The sequence below is a fragment of the Doryrhamphus excisus genome, linkage group LG15, assembly GCF_037039965.1.
Source record: "Doryrhamphus excisus strain RoL-2023G ecotype Guam linkage group LG15, RoL_Dexc_Guam_v1.1, whole genome shotgun sequence".
NCBI lineage: Eukaryota > Metazoa > Chordata > Actinopteri > Syngnathiformes > Syngnathidae > Doryrhamphus > Doryrhamphus excisus.
This window is the reverse complement of record NC_136371.1, coordinates 581,164-597,109: the sequence shown is the minus strand read 5'-3', so window position 1 is coordinate 597,109 and position 15,946 is coordinate 581,164. Positions and strand designations below refer to the sequence as shown.

The 15,946-nt window shown below is 40.9% G+C and overlaps 1 protein-coding gene across 2 annotated transcripts in view; it reads left to right on the top strand.

Moving 5' to 3' along the window:
• Nucleotides 1-5,035: 5,035 nt before the first annotated feature.
• The window catches only part of LOC131104658 (uncharacterized), a 31,553-nt gene continuing 20,642 nt past the window's right edge, over nt 5,036-15,946 (top strand). For both annotated transcript variants that reach the window (XM_058052071.2, XM_058052070.2), the window contains exon 1: nt 5,036-5,361. The gene's annotated coding sequence lies outside the window, so the exon portion shown is untranslated. The remainder of the gene's footprint in view (nt 5,362-15,946) is intronic.

Here is a 15,946-nt window from a genome sequence, read left to right as displayed (position 1 = left end):
CAGCCAGGAGACGACTGGACTCAGCCAGTAGGTGAAGGAGGAGGGGCGGTGTTGGTGGAGCACTCAACCCGGGGGCTGGGACCAGGCTCGGGGGGCGTCCACTGGTAGAAGGTTAGGCAAACAGCAATATATACCGTGTATATATATTGGAGGGTTTGTGTGTTTGGTTTGGTGACTTTGGTTCTGATGGGTTTAATTCGAATTCGATAGATGAGTGGAAGTGGATGAAGTGGATGAAGTGTAGCTAACGTGAGGATGGAGCGCCATCTTGTGGCCGTATGGTTAAACACGCTTGTAGAGAGATCATAAACAGACAAGGCCATCAAAAAGGGACAAATTGGTCTCAAGGTTTGTTTTTTTTTTCTTGTGAGAGCTACTTTTACAAAAATGAAAATGTCCAAAAGCTACTCATTTTTGTAACATTCATTTTCATGGTTTATTTTAACCCAAACAAACTGAATATGCTTGTTTTACCAGAACATCAACCAAATACTGGTGCCCACAACTCACATTTAGTATTTAAGAATGCATTTATTTGTAGTGTTCTCACATTTTCACATTGTTAACTGAAAAGGGGGTGCGGGGGGGGGTTGGTGCCTGCAGGCACCGCATTGGTGGAGCAGGGTTTTTCCTCATTTAAGGAAAGAGACTTGACCAACAGGGTTAGCTACTATTCTATATTCTATCTGATTTATTATTAAATCAATTCTATTCTGTTTAATATAATTTTAATACATTTTGGAAAATCTAATATTAGTTTGTGAGTCTTTTTTCCTTCTCATAACAGGAGAGTAAAGAACATGCAAAAAGGGGAAATTATATTCATTCATTCATTTTCTACTACTTATCCTCACGACGAAGAACATGCAAACTCCACACAGAGATGGCCGAGGGTGGGATTGGGAAATTAAATGAGCTCGACTTAAAGTGGTCATTTGGGCCTTGTTAGGGTGAGGAAAAATGTAATTGCCAACAGCATCAAAAAGCCAAGAAAATAATTTTCGGTAGTGTTTTAAATCATAAAATACAGCAAAATGCATCAGTGTGTGTGTTAATGCACGATCAGCATGTATATCAAACCATGCAATGTTGTTTTTTTAGAGGGCTTCATAGTCCAAATAGGTGTATCCCAATGACAGCATTGTAAGCTAGCTCAAATTAACTTGTTTTCTTGTGTTGTAATGCACAGAAAAGTTAAAGAAATACGTTCGTGTTTCACAGAAGGATTGAATGATGGGCAAAAATGAGTTTGCAGTTCCCCTTTAAGGCATCAAGGAGTGAGCTATACCAACATACTTGTGTGCACAGCCGCATTGTAGCTGGGATTTTTCTATTCCAGCAATGCAATAGTGGATACCCGTACAATTCGTCTTGAAACCAGATCCACCAGTCCCCAGTAAATGAGACTTAACAATCTATAAGACCAAGCTATCAACCTGTCGTCTACAGGTGGTGAGGTCTACCAGTGTACTTTTGCACAGCCACACAAGCTACATACTCTAACTATAAACCTTTGATCAGAACCGGCTATAGTTTAGTTTAGGATCCCTGCTTTGGAAGTACTTGAAAGTGTTGAAGACCTCTAGTTCATAGCATGACATCATCTATTCATGTGACAACATAAGATAATCAGTGTTGAAGCATGTGTTCATAGAACCATAGCATCACTTTCAGTAAGTACTAGTGCACATATTCATCTGAATATATCATTTTCTCCAAATATAACATTTTTAAAAACCTTCAAATGGATCGCCTTGACATTTAGCCATGAGAAAGGCATTTGCTCCCACGCCATTTTTAAACTAACATTGGTTTCGATCTCCCTTTGCCTTCTCGATAGAGCTGCTCAGTACAATATCCTGTATAATAGAACAGATCTTAAAAGCGACTCTCGGACCAGGCCTCCTTCTCCATGCTCAGAGTGCACGGAGGAAGGTCCCACCTCCCTCCTCCTCTTGATAAATCTTTTACGCCTCTGCGGCCTGAGCAAGGGAAGCCTTCACTTCCCATTTCATCACACACGTCGCTACATTGTGCTCCTTTATGGTGCCGCTGACAACCTTTGCTGCCCTTCCCACCCGCATTTTTATAGTCGTCCTCGTTACTGAAAAGAACCTCGGGATATTTATGAGGAAATCAGCATGAAAACGTTTCTGGTCATCCTCAGAGCAACATGTTTCAAGTGGAGAGGTGATACATCAGGGTATGGAAATGAACAGCAGATGCATCCATCTTTGATATCTGCGAGATGTTTACACTGAAATATACAGACGCAATATGGCCATGGAAGGGGGCCAAATGACAACTAAAATTGTTATTTGTCATGTCAGTGTATTTATGGGAATAAAGACAGGAAGCAGAACTGGAGGAAGCAGAGATGAGGATGCTGAGGTTCTCATTGGGAGTGACCAGGATGGATAGGATCAGGAAGGAGGGACATTACATGTTAGAGGGCTTGGAGATAAAGTCCTTTAGGCCAGACTGAGATGGTTGGGACATGTCCAGAGGAGAGATAGTGAATATATTGGTAGGACCAAAGAGGAAGACCAAAGAGGAGGTTTATGGAAGTAGTGAAGGAGGACATAGCGGCATTTTATAATTCAACCTCAATCAGTGCCTGCTCACTCATTCATAACTGTGTATGCTACCAGAGGATGTTTTCTGAATGTGTGCTAGTAGAGAGGAGTGGCTAAATTAAGGTCACCTATTTAGAAGGCTAAATAGTGGTGTTTCCATTTTGGCCGGTTTGGGCAACGCCTCCTCACTAACTCGCATTGTGATGGTTTGTGTGTGTATCCACAACTCTTCTTTCATAACAAGTGTGTCCAAGTCCCCCCACGGGACCGCTATTCTCTGCAAAGACGCTAATGTGAAGCGACAGGACAGCCAGTGGTGCTCTGCTCTGAGGGGACCCGCATTGTGAAGGAGACCCGGCAGTCTGGCTCAGAATGGACAACAATGGGAAAAAGACCTCCAAAGGGCCAGGCTTTTCTCTCTTTCAAGCCGTACGTGTAATGCGGACGCTTTCATTTATTGTCTTCTAGCCACTCAGTGCCTCCACTCTCACATAAAACCAGACCAATCTTGTCTTGCAGAAAGGTTCAGGAACATTTAATAACCAGAGAGCAAAACCATACACTTGTAATCAAAAGTAGTTTGCTCGTACAACAAGGTTAAAAATGATGCCTTTATTCATGCTGAAATGATCAACCTTGGATGGATGAGAGAGCACAACGCATCTCACACTAAGTGAATGCTACACCTCTTATGTATTAATAAATATACTGTCTATATTATATACATCATATTCAAACTGATAATGTCTGTTTTTATCTGTATTGTACAGACTGAATTTGAAGTTTCATTCATTCATTTTCTACCGCTTATCCTCACGAGGGTTGTGGGGTGCTGGAGCCTATCCCAGCTGTCTTCAGGTCGAGAGGCGGGGTCCACCCTGGACTGGTGGCCAGCCAATCACAGGGCACATATAGACAAACAACCATTCACACTCACATTCATACCTATGGACAATTTGGAGTGGCCAATTAACCTAGCATGTTTTTGGAATGTGGGAGGAAACCGGAGTACCCGGAGAAAACCCACGCATGTACAAACTCCACACAGAGATGGCTGAGAGTGGAATCGGACTTGTGTGGCCTGAGCGCTAACCACTAGATCACCGTGCAGCCTGAATTTGAAGTTTAAACCAGGAAAATACAATGAAAGCTGTGAAGCATTCAAGTGTATTCAAGAGTCAAATTGCATGATAGTACAATACATTTGTACATGTTGGCAGGTCTGCAGCAGAAGCACTGATCTCCAGCTGCGTCACACGTGGTGTGTTCAAGGACCACCAAACAAAGCGGCCTCAACATTATTCGTGGAATCATAAATGTACTTACATACAGTATGTAACATAGCCAGTGCATCCAGTCACCAAATATATGACAGGCTGTGGCTGTTCACATGAGGCGTTCGAGCACGTTACGTAAATCTTAGTATTCAGTGTTTATAGTTTTTGATTCACGTACAAAGGGAAGTTGCATTCCCCACTTTGGGAAATTATGGCTTAAATCATTACATGATGTTCACAGCTGTGTCAACGTCGCCGCCATATTGGCTGTGCCATGCACGTGAATGAATACAAGTAAATGTATTTACTTTCATTAAGCCCCTTTCGACAAAGAAATGTAATTCCCCTTGTTTATACATTCGCGCACACACTAATATATGTATGTTAGTCTGCGTGTGCATGTATAAACGGGAAGTGTTATCTTAAATGTCTTTGTAGAAAGCTGTAACTCATGTACTTGACACATCCAATATGGCGGCGACGTTGACGTACGGCACAGCACTCGGCTATCTCTTTGGCTATAACTACAACAGCAAAAATCACAATCATCATCATAATCAATGTGGTTTCATGTGGGCTCCCCTCCAGTGTTCTTAGCGATTATAATGACATCATGTTTTTTGCTACTGAGGACCTTTCACTCAGTAGCTTTTACAATGCTGACACTGGCCACTTGGGGGCGCCCTTGAAAGAGGTCGAGTTTAAGTGAATGGATGAAATGCGTCAAGTTAAAAAGATGAAAGATGAAAAATAGAGGATATGAGTTGATTCGTGTCAATATAAGAGCTACTCATATGAGCTACGTTTGTGAGACGTTGACAATGATTAATAAATGTCATGCCAAACGCGTTTGGTTTATTTTAAACCTACGGGGATGTCACAGGTACTCTCAAATGATTGGCTTTTAATGTAAATATTTAATGTGTATTGTAGTATGAATCTTGAAGCTAAATATTGAACACTACAGAGCACACGCACACACACCTACCTGTTTTTGTGTATACATATGTAGCTATACACATTTTCAGCCCTTGTGAAAAGCTTAAATACAGTTGTAAAAGGCCAAATGATAATATTGAGTGATTTGGACTTTCTACAGTCTGTTCTGTGTCCGCCGTGTGTGCTTTTATTTTGAAAAGCAGGAACAGCGGCGGAGGCCCGTGCTCGCTGGTTGCCGTCACGTGGTGCTGCCTAGTTGATGGAGGCTGAGCAGAGAGGAAGGAGACGAGCCCCTCTGCTTATGCGTCAGCATCCCTTCAAATAACCGCTGTCACGTCACTGCTGCTGCACGGACGACCGTGAGACATTAGAAATAATCACATTTACATCGAGTGTTGCTATTTTAATTTTCCTGACCGCAATCATGATAAACGGAGGGAGTCACTAAAAGGACTCTGGAGATTGGCCAGGAAGGATAGCGATGTTCAAGGCACCTTGTCCCGGGAGTTGTCATCCTCAAAGCCGGCTGCAAGAGACAGAAATGCGCCTCTAAGGCATCAGAGGTTCGAGTGAGTACCTTGCAATCTCTCATATTTCTGCATGCTAATCACATGTGAACTGTTTTTAAGCTGTGTATGCACCCGCCCACTCGATCAATCAATCAATCAATCAATCAATAGCTGCTTATGTTTGAAGTGCAGCATAACCGGTTGGTCATTCATGTGTGAAAGTTGCCTCGTTAATTTGAAAATGGTGCACCCTCCACCATCCACCACCCCACCCCTATTTAACACCCCCACCCCCCACCCCCTTCCAGGCGCATTGCACGCATGGAGGTTTTAACATCATAACTTTGACATAAATATGAGATGAAAATATGAACCGGAAACCTCATATTACAAATATACAACATAAGGTGGCCAGAAATATTTCAATATTGAACAAAGCAAAATTTGTTCTCAATCAGAAATCACTCCACACTCTTTATTGCTCTCTGGTTCTACCGTATCTTACTTATTGTGGGGAAATATGGGCTAATAACTATAAAAGCAATCTTCACTCACTAAATGTACTGCAAAAAAGGCCAGTAAGGATAATTCATAATGCCGCCTACAGAGAACATACTAACTCCTTATTTCTAAAATCACAAATACTTCAACTTGCTGATATAGTTCATCTTCAAACAGCTAAAATAATACATAAGGCTAAAAATAAGCAATTAGCTAAAAATGTCATCCAATACTTCTCTACAAGAGAGGAGAAATATGATCTCAGGGAAGAAGTACATTTGAAACACTTCTATGCTAGGACTACGTTATGCTAGCCATAGCATTTCAGTATGTGGAATCAAACTATGGAATGGATTGAGTAAGGAAATCAAACAATGCACAACGATGAGCCAATTCAAGAAACAATACAAGCAGTTGATGTTTGCTAAATACAAGGATGAAGAGTCTTGAACCAGTCATGATGTGCTATATACGTATATCACTATATTGACACGCACTATGGTACCCATTATGGCATTGGATGCTCATATCACCCAGTACTTCGCTACGAGGTACATTATTAAAAAAAAAAAAAAAAACCTTAAACTGTATTATGGAAAGCAGGAAGTGAACAAATGTAACAGTTAGTGATTGTAAAAGTACCAGATGGAGGGGTAGGATTTAATAAGCTTTGCTTCTTCCTACTCCTTTTGGACATGTGGAACTGGGAACTGATTATGGGATGCACTCAATTGGAATCTGATGCATGTTCAAATGAAATAAAACCATTACCATTACCATTACCATTACCATAACTTTTGATCTAAATGAGTACTCCACATTACGGCCCCTGTGTCAACGTGATTTATTAATAAAGCCTTTGTCAGGGGCCCTCCTATCACAGACACATGTTAATCTGCTGATGACCCACAGGGATGTCTTACATGTTGATAAGACAGAGACAGCAGGGAAGGTTCATTATGGACCCAGAGCTTATGCACGTCAGATATGACCTTTAAATATAACTTTATTATACACGATGAACTATACTTGTGTATAAACTATAAATGAAAATACACACAATAGATGCCCATTTCACCTCATTAGACTCTTTGTGTTGACCGAAGCAGGAGTGTCACCCCTGAGGCGACCTCTCCGATGACCCATATCAAGAATTACAACATCCTGTTTGCAGGAGTGGGAGAAGACAATTCACATTTAACATAAAGCCGGAATCCCAGGCAATAACGTTCACAGCGTGCAGCACACCCACCCACACTTGGCTCAGGAGCGCCTCCAATTCCTGCCTGTTGTACAAAATGTCAAGAATTCTCTCCCTTACAGCGCAATCTCCCAAGGCGTCCTAAATATTCTCCCCGTGTGTTTGACATCAAGCAGGCCAGGGCAGAGTCAGCCTTCTGTTGAGGGTGACGGAACAGTCAGATAGTCCCCACAGGGCAGACAACAATTCCTGCCGCTGTTGCACCCGAGGCGACGGGGACCTGAGTGTTACTTTCCCCTCCCATGATGCCTTTCTGTGTTCATTTTGCAGATACAGAGATGCTATTCTTCCTTGGCCACAAATTACTATTCTTCATCCAAAAAAACGTAAGAACACCACCACTAGCTAGCACATGTTACCGATGGTGGAATTAGAGAGCGTGGCTGTCACATCGCTCGTGCACGGGCACACATCCAGTCTCAGACAAGGAAGAGGGCGGGATATAGTACATTCATTGCAGTACTTCACCGTGACAGTAAAACACTTTTAACACAGTCTGTTTGCTTCCCTTCGTCTTTGGGTCATCTGGTGGTCATATATATATATGGTCATACACTCTCCTGCTGTAATATTATTTATGACTTGTAAGTGGACGTGCTTGATCTCACCTTCAGCGCCGCTTTCAAAGCCACTTTAATAATGATCTACCAAACATTTGCTCTTTTTCTGTCCAACACCATCACACACCTTGAGGTCAGAATCTGAATCGCCTTTATTGTCATTGTATCGCATAGAAGGTAAAAATAAGAATATAATATTATAATATAATAAATATAAAAATGGCAGGTGCTGTTCAAAATAAGTGTAAATATTGTACATCAAAAATAATAGCCTATACAGTAACAAAATGAGGTATCATTTTAATGGCATTCATCCACCATTGGTCTTTGTTTAAAATGACATTTTCCAAACCTTCCATTGGTAGTCTGTAGGGTACCTATAATACCCACAGTCACCTGGGGTAGGCTCCAGCTTCCTGGAGACCTGGAATATTTCCCAACATGTACTTCATTAACTGTGTGAATCGTATCGTAATAATCAGTGTGACTAGGAATCCTGAAAGTTTGTACATGCTTATTATATGTGTGTTATTATATGAGCGTTACATGTCAGCCAGATGAGGGACCGAGGCAGGAACCTGTGGTGTAGTACCTTAGACAGACCGACCATCCAAGCCTTAGTGCTATAGACCAATAGGGTCATGGCACACAAAGCATGTCTACACTAAATCATCTCAATAATTAATCCTGTACAAAGGCCAAGAAGGCAATTCTGAGCCCAAGTGAAGGAGAATATTCATTCATTCATTCATTCATTCATTCATTCATTCATTCATTCATTCATTCATTCATTCATTCATTCATTCATTCATTTTCTTATCCGCTTATCCTCACAGGCCCCCACTGGTAAATGGGTACTGTGGAACTCCAAAATGGAAATTAATCATGGATATAAAACATTCATTCATTCATTTTCTACTGCTTATCCTCACGAGGGTCGCGGGGGTGCTGGAGTCTATCCCAGCTGTCTCTGGGCGAGAGGCGGGGTATGAATGAATGAAATTTCCTAATTGCAGAAAGTTTCATTCATTCATTTTCTATCGCTTTCCTTCTCTTTCATTGACTTGTCTTTCTGTAGCCTCTTCAATCGCCCTGCAGGATTTGTCAAAGCAGAAACAAACATTTTTGTAATCAAAGTGCTCTAATTATTTTAATAATTGCCGCCCTAATAGAAAAGTGAAAATGGATGAAACTATAATTAATTACGTTTTTTACCGCTTATCCTCACGAGGGTCGCGGGGGTGCTGGAGCCTATCCCAGCTGTCTTTGGGTGAGAGGACCCTGGACTGGTGGCCAGCCAATCCCAGGGCACATATAGACAAACAACCATTCACACTCACATTCATACCTATGGACAATTTGGAGTGGCCAATTAACCTAGCATGTTTTTGGAATGTGGGAGGAAACCGGAGTACCCGGAAAAAACCCACGCATGCACGGGGAGAACATGCAAACTCCACACAGAGATGGCCGAGGGTGGGATTGAACTCGGCTCTCCTAGCTGCGAGGTCTGCGCGCTAACCACTCGACTACCGTGCAGCCCATATAGTCACAATCATCCTCGAATCATGTGCAAAAGATTGTCCACAATATTCTGCTCGTGGAAACAGGAATTCAGAACATTCGTCGAGATGAGTTCATCTTCCCTGCCCATGCTCCTCTTTAACATCCATGCTCCACCAGGCCTTCCTGTTTGAAGTGTCAGCAAGGGTCAGGATGTGCTGTTTTGCATGAACTTTTAGCATCCAGTGCAGCCTCGGAGTGAGGCCAAGCTTCTGCCACATGGAAGTAGCAACTGGGGAACAGCTGGTGGCAAATTGGAAGCAACCATTCTGCTCCGTGATCAGAGGGGGGTGGCTTGGGTATACCCACGGCTCTAAATACTATTGCAGTGTATGTTGACAATTGTATTTATTTTTCTGGAGTAGTTTTGAGGTTGTTTGATGCTACAGTAAGGATACATTTCATTCTACGTAAAAATCATGTATTATTTAATGGAGTGCTATTGTGCAATCTTCCCTGGTGTATTTGAGTTTATGCAGCCTGTACAACATGAGTTGCCCCAGTTTACACTTGGGAAGGTGCTTTGTAGATTCTTTACACGTTCACATAGTTGGAGTTTGTAACAATTTGTACCCTTTTGGTGGTATTATTTATTTTATTCCCGCTCACTGGTTTCCTGTGCTTTAAGCTCATTATGTGCATAAGACAGGTAATCTAAGATGTTTTCTTTTGTGTTGGTATAGTATATTGTATACTTCCTCATCACAATTCCAGTGAATCTTCATGTTGAGCAATTAGCACACCAGGACTGGGATGCATATCAATTTTTTAATATTACAGACACATATTTTGAATATATTTGCTTGTTTAAATAGGACAACAGTGCCTTCCAGCCACTGTACAGCGGAGCAACTTAAATAAACCCCTTTTTTGTTGTTTTCTTGTATTGGGTTTGTTGCTTCTTCTTCAGATGTCTGAATGTGTGCCTTTACCTAAATAGCCATGCTCAGTTAGACACATTGACATGTTTTAACATGTTTATTAAAATACAAATATGTGAATGTTTTGGTTAGCGTTCCTAGTTACATCAGAGCGGTGGTATCCTAGAAACACCTCCCAGTATAATGTTTTGCAGTTCTGCCAGCCGTGTGCTGTCAGGGCCAGCAAAGCCTTCTCTGCTGGTCTAAACATTACCACAAGAACTGACCTACATTTGCAACTCTAATTCTAGTACTTCTTCCATGAAATTCTATTCATATATTCCGCACACTCTAGTATGTGTATTCTAGATTTCCTTGTCCAACTGGATTGCAGCTTCTATGTGTTGGCAAGTCAGTGTAAGCTGCTTTCCCATGTCACTTAAACACTAGTAGTGATAGGGCTTTTTCTTAACCAATCACATTTGAGATTCACCTAACGGGGCCAGCTAGCAGGTGCATGGTGCGCAGTAACGTCAGCATTTCTCTGTCTCCTAATTGGTTGATGTCTGAAAGTATAGAGATGGCCGAGGGTCCCCTAGCTGTGAGGCCTGCGCGCTAACCACCCGACCGCCGTGCAGCCAAGAATCTTATATTTTATTCACTCCAAATTGTCCATAGGTATGAATGTGAGTGTGAATGGTTGTTTGTCTATATGTGCCCTGGGATTGGCTGGCCACCAGTCCAGGGTGTACCCCGCCTCTCGCTCGAAGAGAGCCGGGATAGGCTCCAGCACCCCCTGTGACCCTTGTGAGGATAAGCGGTAGAAAATGAATGAATGAATGTTTTATATCCATAATTAATTTCCACAGTCATTTCCATTTTTGAGTTCCATAATACCCATTTACTTGTAATAACTGAAAACATGCATATTGAGGATTTAAAATGTAAATTGTAAATTTACATTGGTGTCTAAGGGCCTGGCATACAAATGTTTAAGTACATTAATAAGTACGTTTTCTTGACATTGTTGTCATCTGTATCCAAAACTTTTCTTAAAAGGTTCCCACTTAGTCATGTGTCATATTCACGTTAAAATATGTTGCTTGTGTGAAGTCTGCTTTGCTATCTCAATTCATTTGTCCTGATGTTAACAATATAGTACAGTATAAGACTCGGGCAGCTCGTGGGTGAGCCAACCTTTGCAGAAGATTAGCTTCTTATCGATTCCTCTGGCAGTCGCAGAGGTGTACGAGATGAAGAACCAGTTCCAGCACTCACGGAGCACGAGGACAGAGGCGGGTTCATGCTGAATGCCGTCTTTATTTATGAATTAACAGGCGGTTTGTTCTCTCTCTGAGGACTGTTTGCACCCGTACGTGCTATTATTCCACTCTCTGAGTGATGAAATGCATCCACCTCTTCTTTGCCCCAACCATGAGTGAGTATGGTGGTGCCAAAATGTGCATGAAGACCAGAGGGGTGGGGTTGAGGTCTCCCTCAGAGACCGTGGCAAGGCAGGTACCGTATTGATTGGTTTAGTAAGAGAATCCTCAGGCTTTTAGATGTGCTGCTTAATAAGAGTGGCTTGCTGAAAGAGAGATCACATCAACTGAACTCTACCCAAGAGGATGCCTTCATCTTGAAGGACTAGTTCACGGCGTATCAAAACATCCGCTTATCTGTTTACAGCCGTTCCTATTCACTTTCCATTAGGACTTACTTCAGTCTTGCTATGCATGGTCGCTTTATGTTTTATGAACAAAACAGTGGCAGTATACATATATTGTGGAGGGCCCTATCATTTCTGTGTTAACAGAATCGTGGAATTGTTGAAGGTTTTACAGCCAAATATGCAGAGGCTAACATCCCATTGGAAAAGTTAGCCAGGCTACATCCGCTTCTCAATTCTTCTTGTCCATCCTGGTCACTCCCAATGAGAACCTCAGCATCCTCAACATCCGCTTCTGAATTACTGAGCAAAATTGCCAACTGGTGTATTGCATTAATACATATAAGGATTTTGGCACTCAATGAAAAGACATTTTAGTGACAAGCCAAAAAGCAGACACGCTATACTTTGGGGAAAAAAATCACATGGATTTCATAGGGTCCTAATTGTGTCCCATCACAAGTCGACGACATAGCAGTTTGTAAACAATAGTATGTTGCCATAGTAGAAATGGATAATACTTTCTCATGAAAACACCACTAAGGCGTCGCTTCGTGGTTTCTCATGTTATTTCCACAATGGAGCCGTGAACCAGGCCCTGTGGTATGCCGGGTTTAAGTGTCACGTCCACACTGTCTGATCTTCAAACTGCGCTCTCATCTATTTGTGTGCCCATCGTTCAGCACACAGCAGTAACATCAGAAAATCACATCAAATGAATCTCCACATCTTCTAGTCGGTTTGTAAGCTTGTGACAGTGTAGATATTGTGGTCTTTTTTTTTTTTACCACCCCTGCACGCTACCCTGTTTGTCATTTTATCATCGTGGTGAGCCAAAAGCCTGCTTCATCAGAGAAGCACTGAGCTATTTTAGGAGGAAGCAGATTGTGTTAAGTCAGAAAGCAAAGTGACACAACTGGGGTGGAGATTTCTTGGTGCCTCAAAACTTTGAAAATGTCTTTATTTAGTACTTTATTCCCATGGCACTTTGCAGATCGCACCTTGGAACTTCTATTACATGAAGTTAGCACAGAAACACATTCAAATTATGAATGCTATTAATTATTTATTAGGGTTGAGCGATATTTTTTTATATACCGGTATTGAGTCTTCCAATGATAAGAAAATGATTTACATTATAGAAGCAAAGTTATTAGTTTTACATGTTTTCTGTCTGCAGATTTATTTCTAGTTCAAAGCTAAACCTGATATATTTAACAGTAGTAATATTAATAGCGCATTTATTTAGTTATTAATTTTTGGCTACTTGGTTCATTTGTACAACAGTCTGATCAGTAACCACGCAAGTTTTAATACATGTATTATTTGATGCCATATATATGACATATATGATGTAGTATAACAATGTAGCATCCTGTCCTGCAGCTCCATCCTGATCATGATTATCTTTAGTCGTTTAAAACTATTTGTGTTCTTTACAAACTTTATGGTGGAGGTGTTTTGTGTTGACATCATCGAGAATTTTCTAGGAAAAGGGTTAGTGACATGGCAGTGGAGATCATTCTTGCACACCCACTGAATGTATAATGACATTGGAGACATGCACCAGTCCACATGATGTCCCAGTGACAGACAGAAGACATCTTTGTTGATGGTTGATGGATTTTCACCACGTTGTGTTACTCTCCAGGCCGAGTTTGTGGAAGGAATACATCATTGTCACAAATACATACTATTTTATATTTGAACATCTAACAAATGTGCAAAATATCATACTTGGCGCGCCATGGCGAGACAGCCTTAGTCTATTTTTGTCTGCTTTTGATTATTTTTATTTATGTATTCACCTGTACATGAAAGACATCCAATCCTGGGGGGACTCTATCGTTTTCTCATATGCACACATTCACATAAATGACATTTTTTGGGTCGATCATTGTCATCATATTTTTGTTTTACTGTATTTTGTACACCTGCACTCTCTGAGTGTATCTTACACATGTGTGTGTGTGTGTGTGTGAGTGTGTGTGTGTGTGTGTGCTCACCCTTGTTCAATGAAGAGACCTGCTGTGTTTGTCAATTGCACTAACCTGATGACTAACAAGCCTGGCTTCATCCACACAGTAACTCCTTGGATCTCTGCTAACCCAATAACGCGTGCTAAACTATAGTTCCATTTCCTTCCTGTGTAGTCGGCATGCAGTGTATGCAACAAAACCTATAACATATTTACCAATCACAGTATTATAATACACATAATACACATATAATATACATTTATTGAAAGTAATGCATTTTTACAGTTTGACATAAATAGTAACAATAACGGTTATTGATTTGATTTGTAGTTGTCTTGACATGAATTAATGTAGAATACAATGTCAGCTATTATTTTTGGGTATTATTACACATTTATTGCAATACGGGAGCACCAGTAACTACTGAAAGTTAAATTAGTGTTCATTTAACTGTAATAGGCCTAATACATGAATTTATGGGTTATTTATCTCACAGATTCAAATCATTAAGTTGCTGCTGTCACATATTGTGTTGTTATTTTTTATTTATTTTATGTTGATAAGGTGTTTGTAGTTTTATTTATTGAAAGAAAGTTTTATTTATTATTTTTTAATTATACGATTCCCATACGATATACGACACTGTTCTATTGTTCAATACAATTCATTTTTGAACTTGTTAATAACAACATATTGTAAAGAAGAAATGTGTGTTTTAGTCATAGATTCATAAATTAGCATTAATTGCTACATATATAGGTCACATTATGCGGAGATAATCGATAATCAAATTGAAATCGAATCAAATCGGATTTAAAAGTGAAACGTTAGCTTAATCGATGCATTAAAAAACAATTTTCTAGATTAATCGATTACAAAAATAATCATTTCATCCAGCCCTATTAGTGATATGACCAAGATCTCCAATATTCCACTCGAAGTAACTAATTATGTACGCAAAAATAGCATTATAAGTTCCCTTTAAACACGATGCATAGAAAGGCAGCGTGACCCACATGATGAGTACACATTATCAAGGAGAACACTAACACCACCTCTGACAAAGTGTGTCCGACAATGAGTGCTGTCCTTCAGGCCTTTTTCCACTTTTCTGTGCAGATTCTGGAAGATCTAGAAAGCTTTCTGTGTGGGTTGTTGCTCAGTCGGAGTCCACAAATCAATAAAAATGGGCCGTAGTACAAATAGTAGTACATGAAGTACAGCCAGCAGGAGTGTGAGCCTAATCTCCAGCCTGCATGGAGGTTAACATTTAAGAATTCACCCAAGGTAATGGTTTTTCCATAAGCTGCAATTGTTGAGACGGAGCGGCCTTTCAAGGCTGGATAAAATCAATGGCCTGACCGACTGAAGCTGGGCAGAGCACTGGATCTTTTTACTCTCTTTTTACTCTCAGCACTATTAACACGACTCAACACTTTGTTGTGAGAGCGAGATCAACGTTTGCAGTTTCATGCCAGCCATAGAATTGCACATCTGAGTTTGAACGTGTGCTTCCAAACGCAGGGACTGACTCAAGCCAAAGCATCAAGTTGTGTGGGATACATTCATCAATATCTGCCGGCATTGGAAGATTGAGTTTGCGTGTCAACATGTTTTTACGATGCATGTGTGTGTGTGTGTGTGTGTGTGTGTGTGCAAGTCGAGTCACAGACATTACGGGTGCTGAAAAGACCAAAGTGGAAAACGGTTACACTGAAGTGCGGACAAATGTAACCACTCCAACTGTCTTCACTTCTCCTTTGGGAAATCTGGTCAGCGGCACGAGCAGATCGGACTGACACAGGCTTACATGGCAGCCGTGGATGTGCACATCCTGGATGGAATGAGTTGCAGTTGCAATAAAAGTGCAACATGTGCACGTACGTATCCTTGGGAATTGAAATCGAGTACTGCATGTACGAGTTTATAGGGCCATGTCCAAGTATTATTTAGTGAAACTGTGTCATGTGATGTGTGTATGTGTGTACACTACACACCATTTGGAAGTGAATGTGTGTATGTAAGCTTTGCACGAGCTGTTTGTTTTTTCACAAGCTCCCAGGGCTCCGTACAGTTTATGTAAGGGGTGACGATTTCACCCTAAAGGAAAAAAAAAAGTGGATGTGTGCAATGGGAGGTGTAAATACAAATCAGTTGGTTCGATGGCGGATTTATAACGGCCTCATGTAGAGAAAAAACGTTATTTCTATATAAAATGTTAAATCCTACATATGAGAACTGATTAAGCCTGC